A 27,107-nucleotide genomic window follows, 5' to 3' on the forward strand; every position below is an offset into this window, starting at 1 on the left:
TCTCCTCGAGGTGGGCTGTGGGTTTAGATTCACGCAGAGCAATCTGTTTCACCTAATACCGCCGCGGATTTGGGACTTGGAAGAAAGAAACAGAGGATGAGAAGTATAAAAAGGGCAGAGAGAGGGGATATATTTCTTCACTTGAATGATGGAAGGAGATTTTTGGACAGGTCTGGTTTACCGCAGAGTAATTTAGGTATTTGGTGCCTGAGCTCTCTGGTCCGTCTATTATGACATGTGGGTACTGTCATACAAACAGAGAGAAGGGACAAAGACGGACATCAAACAAAAAAAAAAAAAAAGATTGCATGTACAGTCATAATAAAAAGACATTTCCCATGTTGATGCCCCACATGAGCAAATATTTAGCTGTCGCTCCAAAACTGAATGATTTTTCCCCCCTTTCTTGTATTCCTGAATTAAAATGAAAAAAAAAAAATGAAAAAATGTCAGGGTGATACAGCTACCCTAAAAAACAAGCCTAAATAAAAAAAAGAAATTGTTGAAGTAGTTTGGCATAATATTTTGTTGTTATATCTCGAACAAAAAAAAAACTATAACATTTTTACAAAATCGCAAAAAAAAAAAAAAAGTCATCGAACTTTCAGAAAGAACCTCATGACTGTGTGTGAAGGTCATTAATTAGAAAGAACCTCATGACTGTGTGTGAAGGTCATTAATTTTCTTAAAATATCAGATCATTTCTTGTTTCATCTATTTTTATGACAAAGGTTAGCTTAGGCTGTGAATATATATTTTAAATATCATTAATCATTTATAGATATATCCTTTTTACCTTGAGAAATAGGCTGTATTTAAAACCATAAAAATGATTAAGATGTATACACTGACATGTATTTATTTAAGGTGTAAGAAAAACATGCTATTACTTCTACACAACATGATATTTTTATTACATTTATTATTACATTAAATTTATGACCAACACAACATGTGGAACAAAAGGAGAATTTTAGAGGTCATTTTCTCAGACAGTTCACAATGACCACGTCTGTCAAGCTCTAGAAGGGCAAAAAGCATCATTAAAGAGGTTTTGAAAAAAGTTTCAATTTAATCACTCTAAAAATGTCATGTGGTGCAACCATCAAGCAAAAAGTAATACATTTTACTAAGACGCTGAATACACATCTCAATATTTATTTTCGAAAATGTTTTCAATATGTATTCCGAGTTTTTCTTTTGTTTTGTTTTTTGGCAAAATCATTGCATATTTGGTGAGTCGCACCACATGACATTTTACAACTTGACCTTTTAAGACTTATTGACCTTGATACACACACATGAGGGTCTGCAGGGGTTTTCTGCAGATTTCAGCATGTTGGTTGCACCACGTGATTTTGATTTGGTGAACTAAAGTTTAAAAGATAATAAGCAAAAGTATTGCTTTTTTACTATGTGTCTTTCAAAAAAAATCGAAATGAATTTTAAATCAGCAATTAAAAACATACTCATCACAGAAGAGGTGCATTCAAGTCATTGTGTGTATGAACTGCATTTGATTTTAATAGATTGGAGAAACTGACCCACACAAGTTTTCCCAACTGACCTGCGATAGTTTATCATTAACAGCCCTGTGCCGTAATGAGATCCTGTCTGGCTTCATCGTTGAGCTTTTGTAGTGTCATTGTCACTTACGTCCCCCCTTGTTTGAATGCTTCATCATATGCCGTGAGAGCAGACAGAGTGACCACCGGGGATTTGAGGCGGGCTGAGGAGAGCAGACATTCATATTTATAAGTCAAGCAATCTGAGTGATAAAGGAGGAAGGACATTAACGCTGTCAAATGAAGCAATTTTCACCAAACAGTCTTAAAGGGATAAATGTGCTGCTTTCATTCTCACTTAACCTTTGATCTGCCGAATGTTGCTCAAACACTTACAGTAGCGGCTCAAAGTGGTCATTAAATTCCTCTGATTTGTTTCGCGTAATAGCCGACTGGCATCATTCTTGAGACTTATGGAAAACGCTGTCAATGGCGTTACGTGGATTAAGAACTGGCCAATGATTTCTGTTGTACGACCATAATAATGTCAATGATCACATCATTTTGAGAGTAGCAGCCTTAATACTGCACTAATATGTAATATGTAGTGCTGGCTAAATTTGAAATATTTCATATTCTAAACCAGAATGATTTTCTTTATTTTGTTTCTGAATTAAAGTAAAAAAATATCAGGGTGATTCAGCTGCCCTGAATTCATAATGAAGAAAAATGCCTCATTAAAATAAATAAGTTTTTCCAACCAAAAAAAAAAAAAAAAAAAAAACTCAAGTACACTGTGAAAATAAGTTGCCGCCTTAAATTTTTAAGTACAATCAACTTGGATGTTTAAGTTATTTCAACTTATATTAAACTGACTTGAAAAAAATGTGTTGAGTCTTATATAACATAAAAAAGTTGTTTTGATGAGATAAAGCCACGCAAAAACATGTTGTCATAACTTATTGATCATATATTTTTAATCTTTTGTTATTATTTCTCTGGAAAAATATGTATTTTTAACAAAATCACTTAACTTCTCATTAATATTTGAAAAAATAAATCTGCCATTTGGTGCATCTAACATGCAGAAAGAACCTCATGACTGTGTGTGAAGGTCAAGAAGTTTCTTAATATAATAGATAATTTCTTATTTCATATGTTTTTATAACAAAGCAAGGTTAGGTCGGGGTGTGAAATGTGGTGCGACTCCTCAAATATGTCATTTTCATGAATTAATTAACATTCATTTGACTCTAAATATTTAAGGTGCAAGAAAAATATGTTATACCTTTTACACCACATGGCATTTGTAAGTCATGAATGCAACTACAAATTTCTAAGAACTTGGCAAACTAGATTATTTTTCTTAATAATATACGCCAAGCCACTATCATTGTATGGAAAAGAGCAGCCTGCATATTCTGCTAAAATACTCCTTTTGTTTTCCACATAAGAAAGAAAGCCATAGCATTTTAGATCAATATGAGGGTGAGTAAATGATGACAGAAAGGCCAATTTCTCTTTCAATAATGAGGACTAGATTCCTTCTGTTTTTTTTGTTTTGTTTTGTTTTTTAAACAGAAATGGAATAAAATTTTCGGTATAGCTGGTTAATTGCCCCAAAACTGGCGGCTGAGAATGAAAAATTCATGAAAAACGGTGTCGCTATCAACAAAGGGAGGCAGAACGAGAAATCTATAACTCTGGTCTCCATTAATTGAATTAAATTCAGTCTGAGGACAGATAAATTTGGCTTAAAGGCACCGTATTCCCTCCAGGCCCTAATTAAATATACAGTCTTTAAAGCACAAAAATAATCATTTGATTCATCAAATATTAATGAGATGACGGAAGGTGTGCACTGCCAGAGTGCAACAGCACTCGCATCACATTTGCTTTTCCAACGATTTCGCTTTTCTAACAACGTACTACACCACAAACAACTCGTCGTGTGTATAATCCAAATAAGTGTTGTTTCCTGTGCAGAGAGCATCTGCTAACGAAGGAAAAACAGTAGCAACCCTCTGCTCCTCTTTTGTTTTTCGCAAAAACAACATCCTCTTCCCGTTCAGACGCAGGGAGAGAAAAAAAGAGTCTATCTAAACAGTTAACAGATGGCTAAAGCTTGTGTCTTTGAGCAGTGTTTCCCAGCAATTAAAAGTTTCTGCCTGTTATTCCGCTCCCCGAGTGCAGATTGCAAACAGCACAAGAGGTCAAATATCTGGAAGGGAAACGAGGGATAGGAGCGAATGCGGGCCGGTCTCATCTGGCGCTGTGCGGGACGTGCATTCACCTGAACGTCCGTAATCACCCGGCACCTATGTGAATAATTAGTACAATAATTACCAGCTTTAAAACGAGGCTGTGCGCTGCCCTCTTGCCTGACGCCATCAAGGATAACAGGTGTTGCCGGTGCCTGGAAGGGACAGGGATTAAAGATTATTTCACTATCTGGTCTCTCTCCTTCAGGCCAAAGCGTTCTCCCCCACTCTCTCTGTCAAGCATGGAGACGGGGCCGAGCGGGGGCTCGTTTTCCTCCAGCGTGGCGGTTTTGGGAATGGAGTGTTTGACAGAGAGTGAATATTGTTTAATCTGGGAGAGTGATACGTCCTTGAGATTCCTGGGCGCTTGGTGTCCACATAACCTAGAGCGAGGTGGAGGTTGTCTTTATTGGTGGCTGGGCCTGTTACTAATGAGCAGGAGTTTTCACTGTACAGCATTGGAGGAACATAAAGCAGCATTATTAAACTACACACTGCACTTTACAAAGAAAAATTGAGAGGTGCTTGCTTATACCATTGGTATGCGGTTGCTAAGGTGTTCTAGATGGATGGTAAAGTCATGCTGGGTGGTTATTATGGTGTTTTGGGTGGTTGCCAGGGTGTTGCTATGCTGTTTTTAGGGTGTTGTGAGTTGTTACCAGGGTGTACGCAGTTGATAAGTTGTTCTGAGTGTTTTAACATGTTGCTATGCGGATGTTAGGATGCTCCAGATGGTTGGTAAAGTCATGATGGGTGGTTGCTAGGGCGTTTCTATGCTGTTTGTAGGGTGCTGTGAATTGTTACCAGGGTATATGCAGTTGATAAGTTGTTCTGGGTGTTTTTAACATGTTGCTATGTAGTTCTTAGGATGTTTTAGATGGGTGATGATGTCATGTTGGGTGGTTTCTATTGTTTTGGGTGGTTGCCAGGGCGATGCTATGCAGTTGCTAGGGTGTTGTGAGTTGTTGCCAAGGTCGATGCAGTTGATAAGGTATTGTGAGTGTTGCTATGCAGTTTTAGGATGTAAGGTGCAGGTGTTAGGATGTTCTAGATGGTTGATAAAGTCATACTGGGTGGATGCTATAGTGTTTTAGGTGGTTACCAGAGTGTTGCTATGCGGTTGATAGGGTGTTGTGAGTTGTTGCCAGGGTGTATGCAGTTAATAAGTTGTTCTGAGTGTTTTAACATATTGCTATGCAGTTGTTAGGATGTCCTAGATGGTTGATAAAGTCATACTTGGTGGTTTCTATGGTGTTTTAGGAGGTTGCCAGGGTGTTGCAATGCAGTTGCTATGGTGTTGTGAGTTGTTACCAGGGTGTATGCAGTTAATAAGTTGTTCTGAGAGTTTTAACATGTTACTAAGCAGTTGTTAGGATGTTCTAGATGGTTGATAAAAGTCATACCGGGTGGTTGCTATGGTATGTCAGGTGGTTGCCAGGGTGTTGCTATGTGGTTACTAAGGTGTTGTGAGTTGTTACCAAGGTTTTTGACTTTTTCTTTTACTGTGGTGACGGTCAGTGTTTGAGTGCTGTTTTGTCTATGTTTATGTTTATGTTAACTTTCAATAAAAAGTTAATCACAAAAAGTGAGTTGTTACCAAGGTGTAAGCTGTTAAAATGTTGTTCAGAGTGTTAAACATGTTGCTATGCAGTTGTTAGGATGTTCTAGATGGTTGATAATGTCATTCTGGGTGGTTACTATGTTTTTTGGGGGGTGGTTGACAGGGTGTTAATATGTGGTTACTAGGGTGTTGTGAGTCATTGCCAGGGTATTGCTATGTGGTTGCTAGGGTGTTGTGAGTCATTGCCAGGGTATTGCTATGTGGTTACTAGGGTGTTGTGAGTCATTGCCAGGGTATTGCTATGTGGTTGCTAGGGTGTTGTGAGTCATTGCCAGGGTATTGCTATGTGGTTGTTAGGGTGTTGTGAGTCATTGCCAGGGTATTGCTATGTGGTTGCTAGGGTGTTGTGAGTCATTGTCAGGGTATTGCTATGTGGTTACTAGGGTGTTGTGAGTCATTGCCAGGGTATTGCTATGTGGTTGCTAGGGTGTTGTGAGTCATTGCCAGGGTATTGCTATGTGGTTGCTAGGGTGTTGTGAGTCATTGCCAGGGTATTGCTATGTGGTTGCTAGGGTGTTGTGAGTCATTGCCAGGGTATTGCTATGTGGTTACTAGGGTGTTGTGAGTCATTGCCAGGGTATTGCTATGTGGTTACTAGGGTGTTGTGAGTCATTGCCAGGGTGCTGATAAGGTGTTCTAACAGTGTTTTAACAGGTTGCTATTCAGTTGTTAAGATGTGCTACATGGTTGCTAAACTGCGAAATGGTTGTTTTTACTAATATGTACATTTGAGGTACCAATATGTACCCTTTAGGCACAAAAGATTTACCTTTAGAAAAGGTATCGCCCCAGTGGTAGCTTTTGTACCTTTTTTTCTGAGAGTATACCTTAAGTGTTTTTTAAGCCATCAGTAAGGGCACAAAGTGAGACACAAAGTTGACCAAAAAAAGTTTATTTACAAATCTCTAGCAAATTACAAAATACATACAACTGAATAGAAGTTGACACCTCCACTGCCTCACTTAGCCACGTGCAATAATTGTGGCGCTCTCAAAATGTGCTTTGACGCTATCCTCTCAACAACTTAAGCAATGAAGCCAGGCAGCCCCAGGGTGTTTGTTCTTGTAGGAATTACTTAAAGACTTGTCAAGATGCCACCATCACTCCTTGCGTTCTCCGGCTTTTTTTCTGTTTGTTCTTCTCACTTGTGTGTTTTTGAAATTACTACAACAGGTGCGACAGATTTGCACAACAGCAGCCTAGCATGTTTAGTTACAGATAAAAAGTAGAGAGCTGTTTTGTTGTTAATGAAAGCCATTTGGTGACAATACCGTATTCATTTAAATGATTTCCAATGCACTGTCCTTACAAATTTTTTACGATTTTTATTAAAGCTGTCAATAGATTAAAAAAAAAAAATCACATTAATTACAATATATGCTGATCAATTAATTGCAATTAATCTCATCAATATTTGCTGAAAAACACAATCGAATCCCTTTATATGGAATTTAAATGTGCACTTTTTTTATAACTAATGAAATTGATGAATTTTAATCAAATTAATTACATGAAATGCTGCTTAATCAAATTGCTTGCCATTACACATTATAATCCAGGGCATTTCAATCTTTTCGAAGCCACAGATCCCCAAATATGATCATTCTCGTGGGGGACCGTATCCTAATATTTAAAAGGCAGATATCTTTTATAAACAACCAATATACTAAAAATGTATTTTATAAATATGAAATTTTTCACATTAATATATATATATTTCTACTAACTAGTTCATTGAATTATTTATTTATTTGATGTTAATCATATTTTAATTTAATCAAACTTTTTATTTATTTATTTATTTATTTATGTTAAACAAATTTAATATATTTAATAGATTAATAACTGACCATTTTTAATTACATTTTTATTCATTTATTTTAATCTAATTTATTTATTTGCTTATTTTAATCTTATTTATTTATTTATTATTATTTCATTTAATTATAATACTTTTTACCATTTTTCATGCCTGATGTTATCAATACTGAAAAAAAGCTCCCAAATTATGGAATTTATTTTTGCAATTTTTTTTTTTTTTGTTGCATTTATTTATAATTAATGACACAAAATATGTGTTGAGCTGACATCCCTAGTTTTTAGGAACTATTACAAATTGCCAATTATCAAGCTAACATGTAAATAATTTTCATGCAAGTTTTCCATCCAAATTTTCTGGTAAAATTGAATATCTCCTCACTGTGAGTTTATTTCGGAGGTCTTGCGGTGACTGTGGCTCAAGGAGGCCGAGACATTCTTTGTCATTATTATTTGATTCCATTCATCATTCGGGCTCACAACAAAGAACCCTGCTATGTACAATTTAAATAAAGCTTTATGTGACACTCCTGCTGACAAGCTGATGTATCCATTCAAGAAGCAGGAGAATATGTGCATGTCTATGCAAAATAAAGATGAATGCAGCGGGAAACAGACAGCGGGTGATTAAGGTGCGCGAGATCACGGCCGATCTGTCATGCTATCCCGTTGTCTTATGATACCTTATCATTAGTTTCCCTGACAATGATTTAGAAGTCATTGTCAGGGAAGTATTCCCCCTCATTGCCTTGCACTGTGTTTAAACGTAACCTTCTTTCAGCAATGGCTGCCATTCGTCACTTTTGACCTGTCAAGCACGGTAAAATTGGACACTTCCAACCGTGGCCTTTTGTCCTGACGCAGGCAGGCAGGTATGCAGAATCAGGATGGAGGACGGAACCGTATGCATCCATAACGTTTAACCGCCTCTGAATGATTACTGCCCCTAATTTCTTTGGGGACGATGGGACTCTGGTCCCGCTGCCAAGACCGTTTTTTTTTTTCCTACTTTTTTTGGTTTGTGTCTCTCTGCTTTATTTCAGGTCATGGCCTCGTGACTGTTAAATAAGAACCAGGGGCAGGTCAGCATGCAGGCCAAGGAACAGAGGAGCCCACCGGTCCCTCTCTCTGGCGGCCAACAGCTGATGCAGAAAGTCACCATCCATCTCTGGCAGGATGCTAATGATGCAGTTTTTGGAGGCGAGGAACTTAGGCCTACTTTGCAGGTAATTCTCTGTTGATCCACGCCTGCTGTTTAGAGCGTACGCCAGCGAAACGCAATAGGAAATGGGCCTTTGGAATCCCTTGAAGACATTGATGGTGTGTTTGATGTCCTTGCAGTCTCGGTTCAGGCCTGTGGTTGTGTTCTCTGAGCTACGCTCGGAGAAAACTTCTCCGGTGATATTGCGACAGAAGAGTCGATGCTGCCCTTTTATGGTCCTATCCAATGCACGTCCTGATTTTGCAGAGTTAGATGCGTTCCTGGGTCAACATATTTTGATGATCCTGGAAGCAGAACCTTATTTTACTAAGTGCAACATCTTTGTTGATCCTGGAACAACATTCAAATCAAACAATCAATTTACAGTTTACAGTTTATGTGAAGTTTAGGCTTACAACCAAGGTTTTATTAACCTGTCATTTTCCTCTGATTTTAGGGATAACTTATGGGTATAAGGTTAAGTTTAGGGGTAGGGATATGGATTAGGTTTAGGATTACATTTTTCGGACAAGAATGTTGTTCCAGGATCAACAAAATATGTTGACCCAGGAACACCTCTAACTCTGCAAAATCAGAGTGTGCATCCTGGAACAACACTCCTGTCCGAAAATGTAATCCTAACCATATCCCTAACTTATCCCTAAAATCGGTCACCGTGATTTTGCCAAGTAAGACATGTTCCTGGATCAACATACTTTGTTGATCCTGGAATAACATTCCTGTCCCAAAATTTAGTCCTTACCCTATCCCTACCCCTAAACCTAACCCTACCCATAACTTTTCCCTAAAATCAGAGGGAAATGATAGGTGAATAACACTGATGTTGACGTACCTCACCCTGGTTCTAAGCCTAAACTTGACATAAACTGTAAACTTGTCCCTCAAATCTGATTGGTTGATTGGAAAGTTGTTCCAGGATCAACAAAGATGTTGATCCAGGAACATGTGGTACTTGGTGAAATCACGTTCACCCCCTAAAATCAGAGGGAAATGATAGGTTAATAATGCTGATATAGAAACACCTAACCTAGGTGAATAATACTGATGTAGAAGCACCAAACACTGGTTGTAAGATTAAACTTGACATGAACTATAAACTTGTCCCTCAAATCTGATTGGTCAATTGGACTGTTGTTCCAGGATCAACAAAGATGTTGATCCAGGAACTTGTTTTACTCGGTGAAATCAGGTTTGAACACAATCCCTTGGCAGTTCGCCACAATTTTACATTTTGGCCAATTGGTGGCTAATTCGCCCCACTGACATGTTAGGTTTAGGTGTGGAGCTAAAAATGTTTTCTTTTGAATAAGGGGCTATCCACTGCACTACTTTTCCATTGTTTTTCTATATAAGCACAAGCTAGATGGATGTGTTTGACCATTGCATCTCATGTCTCGCGCATAGCACGGCTTTCTAAAAACGTGCCAATGAACTTTAAAAAAAAAACAAGTCTTTAGGCCTATGCATTATTTTATCTTTTTGTTACACTGACCTGTGTCTCATGTTTTTAACAGCAAAACTGTGTTCTATGTGAACAGGCCCTGACATTGTACGAATTCATATAAAATTGCCACCTCGTAAAATAGTTACACTTTCTCATGGGATTGGGTGTCTTTTCTGTTTCTGAAACTTTTCTGAACGGTTTCAGACTCAGTTGACGCCCCTTGGTAATTCTTTGGAGTTGTTTGCCAAATACTGATTTCATCTGGCCGCAGTCCATGTGCAAACAGTAGTTTGGGCAGGTGGGAAACTGACCCTCCAAAACGCAGAGAACTAATTCACGAGACTTCTGTGACATTTTCAGACTGAACATGTGTTGCCAGGAAGTGAAGCACATGTTGTTCACAGGAAAGATGTAAATAATTATCTGCTCACAACAGGTTTTCTTTCCCACTGGGTGTTCTTACAAATTTCGCCGGAATAAATAAAAATATACTAATGATCTACACCCTTGAATGAAGAACTTGGGCCAGATTGTTTAATGCTATGTAAAATTACAATAACATGCACAGTATTTGCATTTGTAGATTGATCATTTGAGGCCAGAAATTGAGGTTATACAAATGGAAATTATCTACATCACCTCTAGAGAGTTCAGAATATGAAACAAATGTTTCCCATGAGCAGAATTTTGTTTCCAGGTTTTTTTTTTTTTGCCTTGGAAATAGATATAAAGCATGATAATTCATTTTCAGATGCACAAAATATAATGCAAAAAAAAACCAAAAAAAAAAAAACCTGCAGACCCAAAAAATTAAATAAATTCAGCATAAGTTGCTACAGTGCACAATATTGTTTTATTACTTTGTGTATTTCACTCAGTAATGTTAAGTTGACTGAACAAACACTTAAGTAAAGCTCCTCATTTTTAGTATAAACAAATAAGTTGGATGCAATTAATTTCATTCAATTACATGAGTTTTTAAAGGGGGGGTGAAATGCTATTTCATGCATACTGAGTTTTTTACACTGTTAAAGAGTTGGATTCCCATGCTAAACATGGACAAAGTTTCAAAAATTAAATTGTACGTTTGTAGGAGTATTTCTGTGCCAAAAATTGTCCTTCCGGTTTGTCACAAGTTTCGGAAAGTTTTTTTCGAGTATGGGCATGTGTGACGTCAGATGTAACGGAATTTCCTTATATGGGTCCTAAGGGCACTTCTCCGGTAAGATCGCGGCCGGCGCGCACTCGTAGACCAGAGCAAGAGAGCGAAAGCAGTATGCCCATCAAAGCGCTGTGCTCGGCTTTAGGGAAGTCAGTGTAACCAAAGAAGTGGGTTTTTGGTTGCCAGGGCAAGACAAACCTGCACAGATTTCCAAAGAACCCAGCGTTAAGGGAATAGTGGATGCAGTTTGTTTTTCCGGGGCAAAAACGAGTTGAGCAAGACTGTTTCCCTGCATTTCGACGATGATTGTTTTATAAACAAAGCCCAGATCTACGGATTTGCAGATCGTCTAATGCTTAAGGATCGAGCAGTCACAATGATAAAGGTCCGCAGTCGTGCGTTGGAACCGGGCGGTGAGTAAAACTGTTGAACAAATGTATCTGTGTGTTGTTAACGTTACTAGCTCGGCGCGTTAGCACAGCTAGCTGCGCCCACACGGCCCGCCTCCAGCCGCTCGGTTTTTTCCGGAAAGACGGTACAGCCTATCTTTCTTTAATAAATATAATAAAACTAAAGACTTTTTGGAGATATGAACGATGCAATACTACTCTATAGGTACTCAAGATTAACAGGAGATTGAGTGAAAATGAGCATTTCACCCCCCCTTTAAGTAATGTGAACGAGGATGGTTTGAGTGAAACTAACAACAGTGAAAGTTCATTTTTTATTTCGAGTGTGGTTGGTTTCCCAAAAAAGAAAAAAAAGTTAAACTGATAAATAAATAGTGCATTTTAAAAAGAATGACTGGAACACAAATGAGAGTAAAAACAGCATTGAGAAAATCAGTTTTTACAAAATGCATATAAAATTAATATTGAGTTGATATCTCTGTGTCTCATTTACCCATATAAAGTAATTGTAGCATTATACCATCTAGACAAATTAGCGTTAGGTAAATATTTCTGTGCACAAAATAATATAAATTACAGGATTATTTGGATTGTGACGATCAGTAAAAGCAGCAGAAATCTCCAGTGTTCACTATGAAATATGATTAATCAGTCTTAAATCTGACAACCGCTGACATCACAGTCATTTATTCTGTAGCTGAGGGTTGGTTCTGCCTTGGGTGAAACCTTCAACTACAGCAAACGTCAGTTTTTTATCTCGCTTGAGCAAAGTTGTCGCTGCAGAGATGTAATGTGTTTGTCTTTCGATTCAATTAGCTTACAAAAGACCTTGAAGCGATGCAATCAATTATGGGATGATGTTCTTTTACCTTCCAGTAATGCTGCCTTCAAGTCACGTAGGAATGATTGCATTTTGAGTGCACTCGAACACAACACAAAGTCATAACTGCCAGTTTTTTAAAGCACATCTTTCTGAGAATAATGGTGGTGAAATGGTTTTGATCATAATTCGTTGTCAGTAAAGTTTAATGTATGCGGTTTATGAAGCGACACGCGCAACAAAACTACATTTCCCACAGTTCTCTTTCGCAGCCTAAAAATGATAAAATACATTGGAAAAAAAGTTAGACATCTAAGGCCCTATCATACACATGGCGCCAGGTGCGACACAAGTGTTTTTTGCTAGTTTCAGCCCGACGCAGTTATCATTTTCACGTCCTGCGCCACGTTGTTTAAATAGCAAATGCATTTGCGCCCATTTGTGCGCCCATGGGCGTGCTGGTCTGAAAACGAGGTGTGTTCTGGTGCTTTGTTGGCACGTTGCTATTTTGAGGCAACTGAAATAGACTGCGGAATTGACCAACAAAAACCTGGTCTAAAGTCAATGGTGCGGTATTTTTTTTTTTTGTTATTTAAAGGAGAACTCCAGTCAATTTTAACATTGAGCTCATTTTTTTGTACATTTGGAGTGCTGTCAATACAGAGAACAACGACAAAAATTCTTATTCTTATTCTATTTTTAAAATTTGCACCCTGTTGACTTCAATGGGGCAAGTTTTAAACCTGCTTTTAGCCTCTTAACATCCTTGATGTGTCATTACAAGTGCACAGAAAATGTGAGTGATTCCTTCAGAGTGAACACTAGTGAATCTGACTGCAGTAGATGTGAAAGATATGAATTAAAATGATGTTATTTAAGCCAGCGCAAATACCTGTGTTTACATCCTGTTTTCGGTTGAAGTCCAAAGTAGTCGATTGCCGAGTTCACGCGTGTGATCATAGGTAACTAAACTCACATGGCTGTGCACTTGTAATGACACATCAAGGATGTTAAGAGGCTAAAAGCAGGTTTAAAACTTGCCCCATTTAAGTCAACAGGGTGCAAATTTTAAAAATAGAATAACTCGGTGTAGGCAACACCGATTTTTGTCGTTGTTCTCTGTATTGACAGCACTCCAAATGTACAAAAAAATGAGCTCAATGTTAAAATTGACCGGAGTTCTCCATTAAAGGGCGCATTAGTAATATGAGCATATAGGCAGGTCCACAACGCCTGTACAATATGTTTATTACACACTGGCACACGGAGCAGCACACAAACATGCCAAACATTAAAAATAAAAAGAATTACAATGTAAAAGATTATTATTGTGTACATAAAGATATGGTGGAATCCGGCTTGTCTCGTAGATGGTCTGCTTGTAGATTCCCGACCATTTTTCCCGTCGTCAAACTAGCAAAGGTGGATTCGGACAAGCCCTAAGTGCACTTGCGCCGTGCGTAAAATTGGGCCCCTAATGTGCATCCTTTGCACCTCATTTCGTTGCTCTAGTACTAAAAGCCTCCAAAATCACGTCATAATCACGATTTTCTTTCAAATTACTCGTACAAAAGAGCTTTCCAAAAGAACTCGAAGAAGATACAATGAAAGAAAGTAGCCGCATGCTTTCGTTTTTGCTAACATGGATAACGTAGCTTGCTAAGTTACATGCTAGCAGCCATACCAACATTTAGTATGTTTCTATAACTTCACAAAATGCTCAGATTTAAAAAATGACAGCAAACTTCCATAGACCGTATTCACAGCAGCGTCATCTTTGATTTTTAACGGGAATGAAAGCGATGCTGTCAGGGATAGTACATCTCTTTAGTGGGTTGAAGTGTTATATAATGTGTTTTTGGATTGTTCTGCTGACAAAACACTGCAAAAATATCTTTCCAAGACATTTCAGTTGACAGACAACATGAGCTGTGGAAAATTATACCTGATCTAGGAGCTTTTTACAGGGGATGCCATTGAAAACACAGCAAGTCTATCCAGCCTCGCTTTCATATTTGTCATAGCGCTGCTCTGAATAAGGTCTATAGATTTCGTTGAAACTAAACTGATAGAAACTCTGTTAAACCAAACCACAGTTTGCTAGCTGTATCCAAACATGTCACTTTCTGAGTGACCAACCCTGAGCCACGGAAACAAACACAAACCCATCATGACAAGCAGGATATGGAGAGATTACACCTTCCCTAACATCTACTTATAGAGCCTGTGACCACTAATGGTCTCCTCTTTGCAACCATGTGTTCTATCATTTGATCTCATTTGGCTAACAATAAAAGAGCCAATTAAAGCATAACCACATTACTTTGTTAATAAAGCAGACAGATTGACTCAAGGGAACATTTCATTGGCAGTTAATTATGCACAGTGGTAGTCTCGAACCCACTGAGCCAATGTGTAGCAATAAAAGCCGTTATACTGCTGCCAATTCCCACTCACAGCTGCATTCAGCTCTAAGACCAATGGATAGCGGCTTGCTAAAGCCAGGCAGGCACTCTCTGAAGAGAAATAGAGATTTGCAATTCTGCTGCTACCTCGGAGAGTTGGGGAAAGGTCCGTTTTTTTAATGAACAATGAATAGAAGACGGCACGGAAAGGTCAACTTTAGGTCACTGTTGGTTTGCGAAATGCTACGGTTCTTGGAATTAAGCTGAAAACAAATGGCACCAAGAGAATTAGCATTCTTGTGTACCTCTAAAGAATGACTTCAACAGAACAGTTATACACTTGCCTTCAACAGACCTTACAAAGACGCCCTATTGTCTCAGTATAAAGCTATCAAAGATGAATCAATGAAACTTAAGCCTGTCACGCCGCTGGATGGCTTGACCTTGAGTGATAAACTTGCGTGTGTATCTGCACAGGCTGGTTCCGCAAATAAAGCAGTGTGTGAACAAGGACTCGGTGCGCCAGACTGACATTTTGTCAATACTGTATTGGCGTTCCACTTAACCCCGGAGACAGAGGGATTATTATGTTGTTTCATGGTGGTAAATGGGTTGTTCACTCACTCAGACTCTATTTTATATTATTTATGTCTCTGTGTGTGCTTCACTAATTTAATCAACTGTTTCGGTGCTTTAGTGATCCTAAAAACAGAATATTTTCCACACATATATGTTGGTTCTTATTAAATTTGACGTTACGCCAGAAGCACACAGTTTCACATTTATAATGATGGTGCTTCCTTTGACATGTACCGACACTAAAACAAATAAACCATGAGAATTAATTTAAAAATGTAATTAAAGATAAGTTCTGTCAATAAAAAACAGGCTTTCATCTGTAACACAACATTGAACATTAATAGCAGTGCCAATGTTTAGTGGGATCAGATCTACTTTTTAAGCTGACAGCTTATAATTCTTTATAATTAGTAAGACATGCAATAAAAATGATGCTTATTGATAATGCCCAACATTTAAATATTCATATTCTTAACAAGGTAATTACATTTTGCAATCATTTTAGGGCATTTCATAATATTACTATAATAATAATATACAAATAATTGTAAAATTCATTATTCAAAATATTATGCAATCATAATATTATTACTTAAAACTATTGATTATTAAAAATATTTTATAATCCTATTTAAATATTATTTATCCATAACATTATATTATTTACATGTTATTACATTGCTTTAACTCATCAAAATAAGTTGAGCCATTTTTAACTTTTTGAGTTAAACAAGATTCAACTCATTTTTTTAAGTGAGTTTAATGTAATTTAAGTTGAAATTACTTAAACATCCAAGTTGATTGTACTTAAAAATGTAACTTTTATTTACAATGATAATAATATGTAAATTAGGCTATTAATTTTTAATACTAATATTAGTTTTGTTATTTAAAACAATTTGCTATTTACATTTTTTCTTGAAAAGATTTGATGGAATGCTTTGAACAGTTGTTTATTAAGTAAATTATTTTAAATTACATCAGCGATATCTAGATCAACATTTACATGTTAAATAGTGCTACTGTCCTGACAAGACAGTCTATGCTGGCCAAAACCGAATCGCTCCAGTTGTCTAGTTATGAAGATCAGTTACATCTTCATGTCATACCGGATGGCCGTCCAGCCGTTTGTGATAAATGACGCTTGAAAAGCACTTAGATCAGTCACCGTTAAAAATCTGGCTGCTAGCTCACTGGTACAACTTCATTTCCAAGGGTTAATATGACATGCCCTCTCCAAAACAATGAGAGTTTAAGCACATTTCCCTGTCACTCCAGAACCTTGGCTCTTTGATGAAGTGATCGATGAGGCAGGTTGAAGCAGATATGTTATACGGACACATACATCTTGATGTGATTATTTTTGTGGCCCCATAATTCAGCGAGAGCATGTCATATATTTAGGTCTTCCCATGATGCCGCTCTCTAGCAAGCCATTTAATGGCAATGCACAGGCCCGGCGTCGCTACTAATACAATCCATTATCTGTTTACAAGAGAAAAAATCATTTATTCACCCTCATTTCGTTCCATTGGGAGATTATCAACCTGTTCCTCACGTCATATGAAAGAGTCGTATGGAACATTTTACGGTACATTCCAAGCTAACAAAAATATGTTCTAAGAACCTTTTGCTAACGTTCCTCTTAAGTTATGAAAATGTTTTTTTCTGAATGTTCTCTGAACGTTCAAAATGTATTTTTTTTTTTTCTGGTAAGGGAACATTCCATTTTATAATTTTGCACACATTATAGGAATGTTACTTTTGAAAGTTCTCTGAACATTCTGAAACAAGTAGGGCTATGTTTAAAGAAGTGTTAGACAAACTAAAACATTTCAGAAAAAGTTCAATGAATGACGTTTTTGTGCCTATAACGTTTTGAGAACATTATTAAAGACTAGATAACTTTGAACAAACATTCTTACATTACTGTATGATTATTTGTTCATAACTTTGAGAAAAGTCCTTTCAGGAGCTAAATTACTACATTTTTGGCCTTTCGTGTTCTCGCTGAACTATGGGGCCTCAAAAATAATCACATCAAGATGTAATTGTCCAAATAACATATCTGCTTTTAGCTGGTTGCTATTAACTATAGTCTACTTTTGTAGCACCATAGTTTGGATTGACATGAGGGTGAGTAGCCTAATATAATGAAGTATTAACTATTTCTTTAAAGGCCCACTGAAGTGCTTTGAAACGCACAGTGTTATTCAATGTGTTGATGTCATTTCCACTGAAACAGGAAGACAGGGCGGGGCATATCGAGCAGCTCCGCCCCCTTTTAAAAAATAGCCAATAGCGTCTTGTTTATATCACAGCTGGGCCAGAGCCCTTGAGCACGGTAAAGCCGCATTTCACAGCCACAGTCTATAGATTCCCATTTTAGATTTAATATGAAACTTTTACTAAAGCACTACAGTGAACATGATCATGCTGAGGTAATAAATGAAAGCTATGCACACGAGTGCAGAAAACGTGAGTTAATATGATTTCAGAGGTCGTACGGGTTGTTCCATCCATCTCTCAGTCATTTTCTTTTTTACCCCCCCATCATCCATGCCTAAAGCGGGAGGAATGGTGTCTGGAGAAAGTCTATCCTCCACAAAAAAAGGAGAAATATTGTCTTTTAACAGCCACATGAAAGGAGAGATGCTGTGAGCCACTTCAACACGACAGAATAGCCTGCAGGGATTTAAACAGAGCGAGAACCGTCTCGGGCAGATTTGGATGCTGTCACGTACACCGCGCAAACTCACCGTTTATGTGGGGATTATAAGCAAATAGTTATTATTTTCATGAAATGGAGCATTTCCATTCTAACTAGGGCTAGCAATGTTAAAATATTGAAAAATCTATTAAACATTAAATGTTGAATACTTGCTACATCTGTCTCCAGCTAATTGAGTTGCTACCAAGAATGTTAGGACTCAGGAGAATAATTTGTCAGTGCAAAAACATCGAATGGTCCAATTTATTGCTTGCTGCAGGCTGCAGAGTTCCAACTGGCTTTGATCAACCTTTTTAGGTCAGTATCACTTGAAATACAGAGAGGTCTCAGTAACCACAGAGAAAATATTTCATCTTTTTCCTCTCTTTTCTTTTTTAAAAAAGAAAGGGGAAGTATTTTTGTAGTCGTCTGGTTGGTTGCGATGGAGATGCTAAATTCTTTATGGGGCAGGAAAACCAGGATAGCGAGGTAGTTACTCATCTGTGTTGTTTATTTGCAGTTACGCACCGATAATCGGTTAAACATTTATGATAGCGAACGCAATTATAAGTTTAGCTGCAACACCATCAGATTCTGTCCCCTGCTACAGATCAATGGATCGACGGTTGTCAATAGGCCTTTCCCACACAGCTCAAACAGAGCTCGTGCTTATATCCTGAGAATTTTGAAGTCAAAGCAAGGAAACATCAAACGGGAGGCACTGACAGCTCGCGCGTCCGAGTTGCGCTTCTGACAGACAGACAAACCGCTGAGATGGATGGGAACAAACGTTGCTTTTTTTCTTGTTTTTTCCCCAAATCTTGTTCATAGAGGCTTTGTTCATTTCCTATGTACTTATATTCATATTTATATTTAATTTTGCTTTGCATCTGCCATGTCAAGCCCCTAAAATAACTACAATTTATGATGAACCAATATTATGAGGGTAATATTCCATTGACGATAACTGTCAAAGAGGATTACATTGGTGTGTTCTAAAAATGAAACTATTTGTAATTCACAGCATTTGTATCAGTAAACATTTAATCAGCGAGTCTTTGTGAATTTTTTTTTTTTTTACAATTTAAAAAGTAGCCTATAATTACTTACGACGTAAACGGAATTAAACAAATAATTGCAACTGATATTGCTTTTTCATTCAATGTTTAAGTGAAGTGATGTTAATATCAAGTAACTTACATTTTTCCCATGATATGCTAAAAATGTTTTAGGCTATATTTTACTCTAAACGAAAATAGTTCCAAGCGAAGAAAAAAGCAAAGTTTACCAATGCTACATGTTTCGTTCCTGAATGAATCACTATTTTTGAACAAATCTGTTATATTAATTATTCAATGGTTCATTCATAATGCATTGGCTGCGTCCAAAATCCCATACTCTCTTGAATAGGTACTTATTTTAAATAAGTAATTACTTCACGACCACTAAAAAAAGTATGTTCTAGTAGTATGAATGAGTGTCGTATAAATGTAATATAGATGTACTACATCCACCATGTTGACATTATCATGTGATCAACCAGCGTCAGTTACATCGCTTCACTGCCATTCATTAATCTTCTCCCTGGGATAGTAAAGTGTTCATCATGCACACTTCAGAATCTCGCCGAAAAAGTTGTAGGTCATCCGGGTACTTTTTGCCTATCTTTTCTGAGTACTGTGTATTCGGGCATACTGTTTTCCGCCTAAATGTGCGATTTCGGATGCCATTCACTCACTTTGTTCCAGAATGAATCAGCAGTTTTGAATGAATCGGTTGAGTGAATGATTCAATGAAACAGTTAGAAAGAGTCACTTCTTGTCATCATAGCCTACTGGAGTAAAACTTTTTTTAAACAATTTTTAGAACCACAAATTTATGCTTTTGAATGAAATGCTAGGTCAGTCCTATCTAATATAATGGCACTTATTGAAATGCTAGAAAAAGTTCATTCATCACTTTAGGGTACAAGACACAGTCCATTGTTCTCCATTGTTAACCTTGAAGATGTGTCGAGATGCCATCTTTTCCAGGCTGATCCCATTCATTATCACTCAGAACGATCCCTTAGGTCACAGGGCCAGAGATTTTAATCACGGGGCCATAAATGGAAAAATTAAAGAGTGCATTTATAAAACGCTGAATGTGTGAAATTAAGTTTTTGGATGGCACACCTGCAGCGGTCTGCTCTGGTCGTTAGTTTTGTAAAAATGAAGCCAGGTCATCTATCTGGGCCATGTGCAGCCGTCTTTAAGACGCAAACACTACTATTATTCTGCTTTATGAGCTTGTCTGAAAATACTACACTGTAACGTGCAATGCCACACTTCACCTTAGTCGTAAAATGTGACTTAAGGTTTATATCTGGCCTGGGCTGTAAATTACAGTAAGATTCACTGTTATGGTAAAAGGAACAATTACTTGATCCTCTGCAGCCACCATAGAACAGCAGCACTGAACATGTCTCTTGACATATTAAGGAAGGAAACATTTTGACAGTAGTTAATATTATAGTTTACCAAATAAAGTATAATAAATATAGCTATAAAGCTACCTTGTATTAGCTCTATTTTGATCCTGTCTGATTTTAGAATTAATTTAATTCATTAGTTGAACTTCATAACCATTAAAAACATAAATGAGACCTGTTTGCCATAAACTGAACATATCATTCTTTTGTCATTTTTTATAAGACTTCATCTACTTTTTTAACAATTTTGAACTATTTTTTAAACAATGTACAAAATGCTATTATATATATAACAACTATAAAATAGTATTATTGAAAATATAAATATTATAATATATTAAATATAAAGCATAAAATTATAATTACTGTAAAAAAAAGTTGCTGCCTTAATTTAAGTACAGTCAACTTGGATGTTTAAGTAATTTCAACTTAAATTACATTAATCTGACTTAAAAGTGAGTTGAATCCTGTATAACATAAAAAAAGTTTAAAAATTGCTTAACTTATTTTGATGAGTTAAAGCAATGTAAAAACTTGTTATAACTTATTGATCATATAATTTTGATTACACAACAGTGTAATGGACAGCTATATATCATTTAGATATATGTTTAATTTTTTGCATATCACTCAGTGGCATCTTAATGTATTAAATAATCCTGTAATAAGCAGAATAATGTACAGTCAGCTGGTAATTATAACAAAATAAACTTTATTTTGCAATCACCAGCTAACTTTACATTTTTCCTTAAACTTAACAACTATTGTTTTTATATATCTGTTTTTTCATAAAACCAAGCACAGCATCCACAGATGGATGATTCTTGAAATAAGGATGGAGGATAAGACGAGGCGTATGTGCGCTAGAGGGCCTCGATTTTTACGCGAGAGCCATGACCAAGCTAACAAAACGTGAAGGGCTGTCCTTCTCATGGGGCCGAGACACCCACCCCTGCATAGGGAAATAAACGCGCTCACTCCGGCCCGCCCCGCACATCAGTCACAGGGGTAATGATCTCCGACTGCGGACAGGGTTACAGCGGCGGCTCCGATCGATCTGCCTTGTGGCCCCACCGGCAGCACCGGCCCCCAGATACAGCACGCTGTCAGCAGATAGACACGCTCTGATGTATGGGCCGTGTAGGTCACTGAGATTAGTGTCACAACCTTCAGTACGGATTATAATGGAGTTTAACATGAGTGTCATTGCATTACTTTTGTCAAGGGCCAGTACAGGACAGTTATGTGCAATGATTAGAGTAAATAAAAAAGTCAATCCAGGTTTTGATGACCTGTAAAAGAGACGGTTTCAGCCATTAAAATCATTTTCCGCTTCTAGAATGCCAATTCATGTATAAATAGTTCACCCAAAAATTTAAATTCAGTTATTATTTACTCACCCTGATGTTGTTCCAAAGCTGTATAACCTTCTTTCTTCTGTGGAACTCAAATGGAGATGTTTTGACAAATGTTCATGCTGCTCTTTTCCATATAATGAAAGTGGATGGGGACTGTAAAGCTTCAAAAACGACAGACTCTTAAAACTAAAGTTTCTTTATTGGCATTGATGGTTCCACGAAGAGCCTTTGACATCCATAACCTTACCGTTTCTTCTCATTTTCAAAAGAAGTCAATACTGCTCACATGCAGTTTCACACACGCGGAGAGCTCCTCCACTCAATTATTTTGTAGTATGATAATTAACCAATTCACTATGCATGGCCAATTCTCAAAGGCGTCTTTGAACTAATTGTTCTCATTGACTCAATTAATTATTTGTTTGCTGATTTAATTATTTTCAGATCTGGAAAAATGGAAATTAAATAAGAGGCCAATGACGGTTGCCAGAAAAAACAACAACACAAAAAACAGGACCCATATGAGTGATGTCCTTACCAACTCTTTCTAAATAGAAAAAAAAAAAAGTCAACATAAAAACATTAACTGATTGCCAAGCCAAATATCTTGAATTTTAAGACATAACATAGTGCCACATCAATCTTTGGGATAAAAGAATTAGAAAAAAATCATTATTTATGATATACAGAAAATATTTGACCAAAGTACTTAATGCAAATTGAGAAAAAATATTTTAAATTCATGTTTACTCATTTATATTATCTTATTCTATTTATTCTGCCTATTCCAGTTACACTGTTTACAATATTGAATATCTTGTGTATATGATGTATATTACAGTGAAATGCAAAATTGGGTTACAGATCTGTTCTGTTTAGACTACAAATAACAAAATGCAACAAACCACATAATTATGCAAATAAGTTAAAAATGATGTGAAAATTCTTCCACATATGTAACCCTGGACCACAAAACCAGTCACATGGGTCAATTTTTTGAAATTGAGATGTATACATCATCTGAAAGCTGAATAAATAAGCTTTCCGTTGATGTATGGTTTGTTAGGATAGGAAAATATTTGACCGAGATACGATTCGAAAATCTGGAATCTGATGGTTCAAAAAAATCAAAACATTGAGAAAATCGCCTTAAAAATTGTACATTTATGTTCGCGATTGTGCTGCATTCACTCACAAAAATAAATGTTTTATATATTTACCATAGGAAATTGACTAAATATCTTCATGGAACATGATCTTTACTTAATATCCTAATGATTTTTGCCATAAAAGAAAAATCGATAATATTGACCCATATAATGTATTGTTGGGTATTGCCACAAATATACCTATACCTGTAGGGTCACATAATGTAAATGACATGACCTCAACTTCAAACATAAAAAAGGTCAAGCCTGCATCATGTTAATAATTTAGCATATTATGTGGTCTACATTTATTGTTATATTAACATTTTTGATTACTCATGTATGATAAACATTGGTATTGAGTTGGTTTGCCATTTTTACTCACAACAAAATACTTGAAGCATATAGGCCTAAATGTGAATTCTTACACAGATTCTGTTTAAAATTGGGACTTTTATCTGGAAATAATGGAACACGTTCAAATATTGTTGTTAAAAGCAGCACACAAGTTACCTGAATCCTGACACTCTTCATATTTGTCCTCATCAGGTGGAGGCCGGTGTCTCGACGAAAGATGCTACCTATCAGATTGTGCTACCTACACTATATTTGCATTGTTTTAAGCGTAGGGTTAGGGTTTGGACACTAATGAAGCCTCAAACGACATGAATGTAATGCTAGTAGCACACGCATTTTTCCTTGTCGAACTTATCGTCAGAACACCGGTCCTCTGGCATGAAACATCATCTCAATGCCAGTGTCCTGCCCTCCACTTGTACCAGACCAGTCGACACATTAAATTGTGACTAGCCCATGGCATCCATCCAACGGCTCTCAACAAAAAGCTAATATTCCCCTGCAACGCACCAACCCCCGTCCGCTGACCGTGCCCCCGTAACGACCGGCATATGGAAAACAAATCGCCGAGGCCGGGATCAGACACCACGCGGATGTTTAAGGCCTCATGGCAGCCACTTTTTTTCCCCACCCGACAACTCCCACTATTATTTATCATGCTGTTTTAAATGTTTTTCTCATTTGTTTCCCCTTAATATTTCATCGTCCCTTAAATATTCATTTAACTTCTTCTGCTTTTGAATTTTTTACCAGTTTCTCTTTCTCCACACGTCTTTCCCGGGCTCAGCGATCATAAATAATTATGCGTGTGCTCCTAGAAACAGACTGCATAAATCATGCACATGAAGTCTTTTTTGTCTTTTCTCATTAAAACGTGTACTTCAACTAGCCTAAACACTTCCCACTGCCCCACTTGTGGAAATTGGATGCTGTATCCCTCAATATCATCGCTTAAATTGGTTATAGCCTCTTGGTATTACACCGAAAGGCGCCTTTTAATTCCTTTTGTTACCTTTATATACGGTCATCTTGAATGATGCTTTGTTAGCGCAACTGTTGGTGCGATTTAAACTCTTGCTAACTTGTAAACATTTAGGCAATTAGCCTATCTTTTCGCAAAACCAAAGCGCTGACTTTCTCGCCCTGAGTGGCTCTTTCATGCCAGCCGAAGCAGGGAAATATGTTTGCTTAATAGCTTCCTTGTTATGTCCTCATAAATTAAGAACTCACTTCATCTCATCGCGCTCCACAAGAGGAAAACATCAAACATCTCCGCGCGGAACTCACGCCCCGACTCAGGAAAAAGAAAGTTTGCTTTTGAAACATTCACAACAGTGGCGGAGAGAAAGGGAATCAGATACTCACCCCAGATGTCAACGGAATCAAATCCCGTTGAACACACAAGCCCTCAAGTTTCTCAAGCCCACTCCTGATCACACACAGGTTTCCAAATGTTTGAGGAGGGGAGAGGTTATTTGTGAGGAATGAGCATATTTGAGCTCATTTGCATACAAGCAAATCAATATTTTATTCTTCCCAATGTGTTTTACTCTTGCAACACCATCCTTGAGATGTTAATATTGCATCACAAATATCTCAGTCCATCTGTACGGGGAAAATTAAGACACTTTTATAGTCAGACAACAAACATTGATAATTAGAAAGGAGAAAAACTTTAAAACATCATCTTGTTTGCAAGCTATTTAATGTGTTAAGCAAATTTGCTTTAGTTAATGAGAAATCCACGACTAACCATCCCATCCTGGATAATTCTGATGGTCCAGATATGCACTTTCTGTGCACAAATTCACACATCAAAGTCAGCATCTGCTCTGTATTTGTGTATGACGCCTGCACGGAGCCTCTGCAAACATCTGGGCGAGCGGAAACAAAAAGGTACTGTAAACTTTGAATATTGTGGGATTATCTGTTACTTAATGAGGCCGTTCGATCAGACAGAGCAAATAGCAGTATGTTAATTAGTGATTATACTCAATGATCCTGAGCACACATCGCAGATATCTGTGGTACATTTATCAGTCGCCCATAGCCAGAAGCAACCAAGACATTATACAGCATCCATATCCGGATGTATAAACTATGTTAATATGATGCTGCAATGAAAATCTGTCCAATTTAAGAAAATATCTTGGGTACAATATTTTTTTTTTAATGTGACTATTTTGCATTTTAGATATAAGCTCTGTAAATTTTCTTTGTTCTGTCACAAAATTAGTGAAAGCTCAGAGTCCTCTCTCATTTGCATACGCTAATTGCTCGTTCTCATCGTGCAGTATGAAGTAACCTCATTTGATAATAAGACAAGACCAATAAATCATGGACTTCATCATTAAATGAATCGCTTCCTGGGGGAATATTGATTGTTTTATCTAATTGTTTTTGTTATGTTAAAAAAAGTAAATGTAAACTATTTAAACACCTATGCCATTATAAGTAAGGATAAATAGATTATTGCAATTATTTACATAATTATAGTTTATAATAAAAGTCTTTGTATAAATGGGTTTTGCTCATAATTGCTCGTTTTGAAAATATGCTATATTCTATATTGACACATATATATGTGTGTGTATATATATATATATATATATATATATATATATACACACACACACACGTACACACACACATATACACACGTACACACATAAACACATTTTAAAAATTAATAATATATGTACATTCGGGTGTTTAAATATTTCACTTTTATTTATAGACAGCATTTTTTAAATTAGAGTATTAAGATTTAAGCTTACAACTATATATATAATGATTGAAGCAGAGAAGAAGATTTGAAGACTATTTGTTAAAGCAAGTCACCATTTAAAACATCACAATTTAAGAGATTTAATATTATAGCATTGCTTTCAAAATTGCACATTTCTGCTAATTACTGTAGTCAACTGAAATTTCAAAACAGCCTAACTAAAAGTCAATGTTATCATTGTCATTGAAAACTGAAATATAAAAGACATCTCTGCTGTAGACATGCATCACTAAAACATCAATAACTTCAATTATAATATCTTATAATCAGCTTTATTGTAGAAATCAAAACAGTAAAAACAGTCTTATAAATATTACTCTTTGTGCAGATTTTGGAGGCATCAAAAATGGGAAAAATTAACTTGTAGCCTATATTTTTTGTTTACTAAACCTCCTAACACGGAGTATAAAAACATTAATCGAAAAATACCATTTTATTCTAACACATTGTGATTTCAATGTTGACACTGAATCACTAAACTTAGCGAGGTCCATAGTGTTCTGCCGCCATCTTCTGTATTACTTTTGAATAGATTTACTTGACGGCCTTATGTTATGACATCTATTCTCTATTCGACTCATTCATTAAGTCACAATCATATATCCACTGGCGGTTGCATATCGGGATTTATTAACTATTCTACGCAAAATAGCCTACATTAACAGTGTGATTTGCACCACATCTCGAAACAGGCTCCTTTGTTTAGAACTCGTGATATACACACACACACACGCATTCTCCTATACACACACAGTTAAATGTAAGTTTTACACTTTTCGGATAATTTGACAAAGTGACGGGAATAAACATTCTGTTCAAACGTGATATTTACCTTGAATTTCTTCGGACATCACGTCTATTTCATCTCAAACTCTTCACCGACGCTGTTGTGTTGACTCCTTGGTAAACTACATTAACTTTAAAAAAAAAAACAAAAAAAAAAACATTGGGTGCCACCTTTAAATGCCAACACATTCATCTCACATCCCACATTCATCTAATAAACACCAACTAAAACATTTCCACTTA

At 36.7% G+C, this 27,107-nt stretch overlaps 1 long non-coding RNA gene across 3 annotated transcripts; it reads right to left on the reverse strand.

Annotated features, from left to right (window-relative positions):
- Positions 1 to 1,573: 1,573 nt before the first annotated feature.
- On the reverse strand, positions 1,574 to 26,985 carry LOC307151050. Of its 3 annotated transcripts, XR_013819812.1 has the most exons (4): positions 26,911 to 26,985; positions 25,044 to 25,164; positions 24,656 to 24,895; positions 8,229 to 8,711 (listed from the first exon to the last, which is right to left on the reverse strand). It is a non-coding gene; the product is annotated as an uncharacterized lncRNA (long non-coding RNA). The 3 variants fall into 3 exon arrangements; XR_013819811.1 differs by lacking the exon at positions 8,229 to 8,711 and adding an exon at positions 1,574 to 1,729 and having other exon boundaries at positions 24,656 to 25,164; XR_013819813.1 differs by having other exon boundaries at positions 24,656 to 25,164.
- Positions 26,986 to 27,107: the final 122 nt, after the last annotated feature.

The sequence above is a fragment of the Squalius cephalus genome (assembly GCF_949319135.1).
Source record: "Squalius cephalus genome assembly, chromosome: 23".
NCBI lineage: Eukaryota > Metazoa > Chordata > Actinopteri > Cypriniformes > Leuciscidae > Squalius > Squalius cephalus.